General features: G+C 59.8%; 1 pseudogene; it reads right to left on the bottom strand.

Moving 5' to 3' along the window:
- Positions 1-594: 594 nt before the first annotated feature.
- Positions 595-5,061, bottom strand: LOC133755201 (sodium-dependent neutral amino acid transporter B(0)AT1-like; annotated as a pseudogene).
- Between the last annotated feature and the right edge of the window lie 1,099 nt (positions 5,062-6,160).

Raw genomic sequence — 6,160 nt, 5'->3', positions numbered from 1 at the left:
GTGCAGCAGGTGCAGCCTCCCCACCCCTCAGCTCTTGACTTTGAGGGACATACCCAGGGCTGTGTGGCATGCTGTACCGTGTTCATGACAAGGAGACTGGGCCCACATGGTACATGTGTGTGCCATGAACATGTAAACACAGATGCACACATGTATGTGAATATGTGTGCACCTGGATCTGCACAAACATGTACGTGCATACAAGCAGTGTGCGTATACGTGTAAGCACGATGCACATGTCCACATGTGCACAAAATATACAGCTACATATGTACAGATGCACATACACACATACACATGCATATGTACACACCCATAAAACATGTACATGTATGCACACAGGCATATATGCACACAATACATACATATCTAGGCATGCACACGATGCTGACATAACTTACATGTACACACATGTATGCATAGACATGTATGCATATGGAGAAACATCACATACACATGAATGAATATACACATGTACAACATACATGTCTACACATTCAAGCTAGTGCACACACATATGCAATGCTCACACATACACATAAATGTGTGCATGCGTGCACTCACACAGACACACGCAGCCTAGGGCTGGGCCCCTCAGTACTTGAGGTCCCCATTCATGGAAGCCGTGGACTGCGTGCTGACCAGGCCCTGCTGGTCCCCTGGCTGCTGGCAGTGGCCCCTGATGAGCTTGTAGATGGCAAAGCAGGGGATGACGAGGCTGGGCATGCAGGCCATGACCACCACCACCATGTACACCCAGGGCAGGTACCTGACCTGCCGGGATTTGTGGAACTCCTCCTGGGGGAGAACCAGGCCAGAGCTGAGCACATGCAGGGCCTCTGCCCTGACCTTGTGACCCTCCCCTGAGCATACTAATGGCCTCCGCCCTGACCTGCAACCCTCGCCTGAGTACACATAGGGCCTCTACCCTGAACTGTGACCCTCCACTGAGCACAGGCATGGCCTCCACCCTGACCTTTGACCCTGCCCTGAGCACACATATGGCCTCCACCCCAAACTGCAACCCTCCCCTGAGCACATGCAGGGCCTCAACCCCGACCTGTGACCCTTCCGGCATGGGTGGCCCTAGGCACTCATGTAGCTGGGGTCCCAGACACTGTAGGTCAGCTCCTTGCTGACTTTGACCACGAAGTAGAATTGGAAGATGACCAGCATGATCTGGGGGCTGACAACCCACCACATCAGCTGCCAGAAGATGTTGGGCTTGTGCCCAATCATGAATTCAATGTCTTTGTTGAACCTGGAGACAGAGTCTGGGACGGTGTCGACTGACCTGGGTGAGACACTGACTGCCTGCCTTTCCCTGTACTCCGGGCCTTTCACAGATGGACGTGTGGACATGTACAGTGCCAAGCACAGCTGCACAGTTGTGGGGCCATGCGCACGGCCAAACCCACACTGCATGTTACCAGAGCGTGGCCAACCCTGTGTACATTGGCCTGCCCCTCAGCTGCACACCTGTACCTGCACACATGGCTGCTGCACAGTTGGCCTGTGCACGCCTGGGCATACCTATATCTGCACACACCTGGCCTCTGCACACCTGTGCCTGCACACCTGTAACTGCACACCTGCACCTCTGCACACCTGTGCCTGTACAACTGGCCTCTACACTCCTGGTCTACACACACCTGTGCCTCCACACACCTGTGCCTGCACACCTGTACCTGTGCACCTGGCCTCTTCACACCTGGCCTGCACACACCTGTGCCTGTACACATCTGTGTCTGCACACCTGGCCTCTGCACGCCTGGCCTCCACACACCTGTGCCTGCACACCTGTACCTCTGCACGCCTGTACCTGTACACACCTGTGCCTCTGCACACCTGTGCCTGCACACCTGTACCTCTGCACGCCTGTACCTGTACACACCTGTGGCTCTGCACACCTTTACCTGTACACCTGGCCTCTACACTCCTGGTCTACACACACCTGGCCTGCACATACCTGTGCCTGCACACCTGTACCTGTATACCAGGACTCTGCACACTTGGCTTGTGCACACCTGTGCCTGCACACTTGTACCTGTGCACCTGGCCTCTGCACGCCTGTGCCTGTACAACTGGCCTCTACACTCCTGGTCTACACACACCTGTGCCTCCACACACCTGTGCCTGCACACCTGTACCTGTATACCAGGACTCTGCACACTTGGCTTGTGCACACCTGTGCCTGCACACTTGTACCTGTGCACCTGGCCTCTTCACACCTGGCCTGCACACACCTGTGCCTGTACACATCTGTGTCTGCACACCTGGCCTCTGCACACCTGGCCTCCACACACCTGTGCCTGCACACCTGTACCTCTGCATGCCTGTACCTGTACACACCTGTGCCTCTGCACACCTGTACCTGTACACCTGGCCTCTGCATGCCTGGCCTACACACACCTGGCCTGCACACACCTGTGCCTGCACACATGTGCCTCTGCATGCCTGTACCTGTACACCAGGCCTGCAAATGCCTGGCCTTCACACACCTGGCCTGCTCACCTATAGCTGTACACCTGTGCCTGCACACCGGTTCTCAGAAGCAGCTTGCCTTTATAGCTTCTCAGGCTGCTGTCTGGTGGCCAGCCCACCCAGCAAGGTGAGTGCCCAGATGTCTGGCCAAGTGGGGGCTGAAGGCCCTCCCTCTGGAAAGGCCTGGAGCTCCAGGGAGATAACAGCCCCCCACTACAACATAGGTACCCCGGGCTGAGGACCCCAGCCCCACTGCCCACCCACCCCTCGTTCCTCTTCTGTATCTGCACCCAGGCTGCTGTGGGGGACCCAGACCAAGGCTCTTGCTCGGCCATGTGGCAGAGGGCCTGCTCTTGCTGTGGCCTCCATGCTCATACACCCCAAGTTCTGGGCAGTCTCCCAATGCTGCTGTCAGTGCTCGCTCTGCACAGCTAGGTGTAGGAGAATCTGGAAGCCAGAGGGGCATGGACTGCCCCCTGGGGGGCCCTGCAGAGCCCCCTCCTGGGACTCAGGGCTGCTTCTCTGCTGTCTGCCCTGCACCCCCTGAGGCTGGCCCCGGCCCAGCTCCCTGCTGCCTCCTCCCTCGTACCTGTCAATGCCATACACATAGAGGATCCGAACATCTAGCAGAATGCAATGATGAGCAGGGGGATGGAGCCCTCATATCTGTCCAGCAGGGAGAACCAGTATTGGCCAGAGTTCAGTGTGAAGATGAGGGCCAAGAGGTAGGTCCCAAGGCAGATGAGGCCTACAGGGAAACAGAGCCGAGCAGGTCCCAACCTGTGACCCAGTGGGAAGGGGACACAGCTGGGCCCCCCATGGCACAAGCACCTGTGAGCAGCTCCTTAGGGCACTTGGCAGGGATGAGCTTGAGGTCCTGCAGTGGCATGGCCACGCCCTCCATGTTCCCAAACATGGACGACAGGCTCAGGCAGAAGAGCATGAAGAACAGCATGGACCACAGTGGCGACACCGGCATCTTGGTGATGGCCTCTGTGAAGACAATGAAGGCCAGGCTTGTGCCCTCCATACCCTGCACGATGGCACCCAGTCACCCAGGGCCTGTCAGTCCCTGACGGCCACACTGTCACCCTGTCAGCGCACATCCCACTGAACCACACCAAGCGAGAATGAGGCTGATCCTAGGCAGCCTGTTGGCTCCAGATACACGGGTAAAGCGGATCTGTGGGCCAGGAGGTGAGGGTGCATGGCACCCGGCCCCGGCAGAGCAAGGAGCAGCTGAGGGCACCTGGGCTGGGATGGGCTACGCCGGCAGCCACCTGGGGCCCAGGAGGTGACACACAGCTGACAACGAGTGACGCCACATCCTGGCACCAAGCTCTGCACTGTGGGAGCCGCCAGCCAGAAGTGGTGACACCCCCACAACCTGGGGGCTCCCAAACAGAGAGGAGGCAGTGCGTGGGGAGCCGAGCAGCAGCAGGATGTGCCACGGCCAGCGTCGTGGCGACCAAAGGGAAGTTGATGGCAGCCCCAGGTGCAACCTGAGGGGCCGGCGGGGGCACTTCTGTCTCCTGCTTGCCGGGGTGCCGGGACCTGCCTCCAAGAGGAAGGAGTTCATGTCGCAGCTCTGGAACGTGAGCTGGGCGTAGGCCGCCTGGTCCATGGCATTCCACCAGCGCTGCATCTCCGCGAAGTTCTCCTGGGTCACCTTGCCCTCCGGTCAAAGGCGTTCATGAGGTGCAGGATGTTCCTTGGAGCAGAGCCAGGATGATGCCATGTGTGGGGCGTGACGGGGGCGGGACCACTCACTTGCTGAAGCAGTCGTCGTAGCGCTGGGTGGTGTGGAAGCCGACGATGGAGTAGATCACTATGGCTGCGTACACAGACGTGTAGCCATTGATGGAGATGACCACCGAGTCCATCCCGCAATTGTTGGTGTGGCAAGAGCGGTGTCACCCCACGGGGCAGAGGTCAGCAGAGGCACCACTGCCGGGGCCAGGACTGAGGGCCCAGGGCCTGCTGGGAAGTGGGCTGGGCAGCAGCCCACCTGTGCCCCTCTGAGCAGGTGTGGGTGCTAAGGACTCAGAGGGCCAGAGGGCTGTGCCCAGTGTGGGAGCCCAGAGTGGGGACCCTTGGCCCTTGCCCTTCACGCCTCCCCCACCACAGCCTGCTGGCTCTGGGGCCCCTGGAGCAGCTGTCGTCCTTGGTTCTGGAGCAGGAGAGCCCTGGGTTCAAGTCCCAGCTGGGCCTCAGTGACATTAGTGGATGCTAAAGGGTGCTTGTAGCCCTTGCTCGCAGGAGGATCCCAGAGAGACAGGAAGCAGAGCAGGGCTGCCTGGGGTGGGGCCTGGGAGTCAGTGACAGGTGGGCACCCAGCTTTGGGCTGGGGAGATAGAGCCCTGGAGAAGGTGGCAGAGGCAGCTGCACATGGCCTCACCCGCTGCCCCTACTGCACACGGCACGGTCTGCAGCCAGCTCTGCCTCCCCAAGGCTGAGGTCCCCCCATCTCAGGTTCCTCGCTTCCCCCACCCTATTCACCCAAGGGGACGCTCCCAGCCATTCCTGGGAGCTCTGGCCTGAGACTTCTGGGAAGTGACCTCTGAATGTGGATGACATTGACCTCATTCTGAAATTACAGGAATTCAGGGCTGGGCAGGAACAGGAGACGGACCAAAATGTTCAGTTTGCCGGGTTGTATGTGAACTTGAAGGAGAAGTCCCCACTGGCACGAGTCAGCCTGAGGCTGGGACGACCCTGAGTGGAGACCTCAGGCCATCACAGCTCACACATGTCCAGTGGGCTGCGAGAATGGCCTGCACAGGTGAGCCCCCACCTGGAGTCCACAGGTGCCTCCCAGGCCCCGGGCAGGCCAAGGTGGCCCCGTTTCAGCTGGGGGCTTCACTGGGAAGGAGGCACGCAGCAAACCACACAGCCAAAAGCCTGGACACCAAAGGTGGCCCCACACCTGACACCTGGTGGGACGCGGAACAGGATCACCTTGGCCCGTGCTGAAGGCAGCACCCAGGGGCAGGAAGCAGAGGCCTCCGTGACCCTGTGCCACACGGCAGTGGTGGAAATGAACTTCTGTGTCATCAACGTTCTAGAACAGGTCTCTCCCTGTGGCCACTTAACCACTTGTTCGGGCTGCACAGAGTCACACCGCCAGCATGCCAGGTCAGCCAGGGTTCTCTGGAAGCATCCTGGTCTCCAGCGCTGGCCTCCCCAACCTGGCCCCAGCTCTGGCGCTCCCAATGCCATGGTCTGCAGCTTGCTCCAAGCCTGGGCAGAACCGGGGGAGCCGCTACAGAGCACCTGCCGGGTCTGTGCCCTCATCTGCCACCCGGTGCACCCCAAGAACCGAGTGTGAGGAGCATGGGCACCCAGCACCCACGTGTGGGGAGAGGCCTCTGCCTCCCGGCCGACGTGGCCACAGACGTTCAGCTGCTCCCCTGGAGTTGTTTTCCGCCTGTACCCGCAATGAACTCTCGGTCCAGTGTTTCTCCGCACATCTCGTGAGGTGAGTGGGTGTCGGTCAAGTCTCCCACCACTCCCTCGGGAACCGCCTCGTGCCCCTCACTGGCTCCTCGCAGAGTTAACACATTCGCTGGGCAGAGACGGCCTCCTTCGTGGCGTGCCACTGTGCCACTGGGGCTGCAGCAGGGGAGGCCTTAAATCTGGCCGGTCCTGCCTTGGCACCCCGCAGTTATCCGGTCTC

Source organism: Lepus europaeus, unplaced genomic scaffold (genome assembly GCF_033115175.1).
Source record: "Lepus europaeus isolate LE1 unplaced genomic scaffold, mLepTim1.pri SCAFFOLD_3_1, whole genome shotgun sequence".
Classification (NCBI taxonomy): domain Eukaryota; kingdom Metazoa; phylum Chordata; class Mammalia; order Lagomorpha; family Leporidae; genus Lepus; species Lepus europaeus.
Note: the sequence above shows the minus strand (reverse complement) of the source record. Positions and strands in the feature narration are given on the sequence as shown.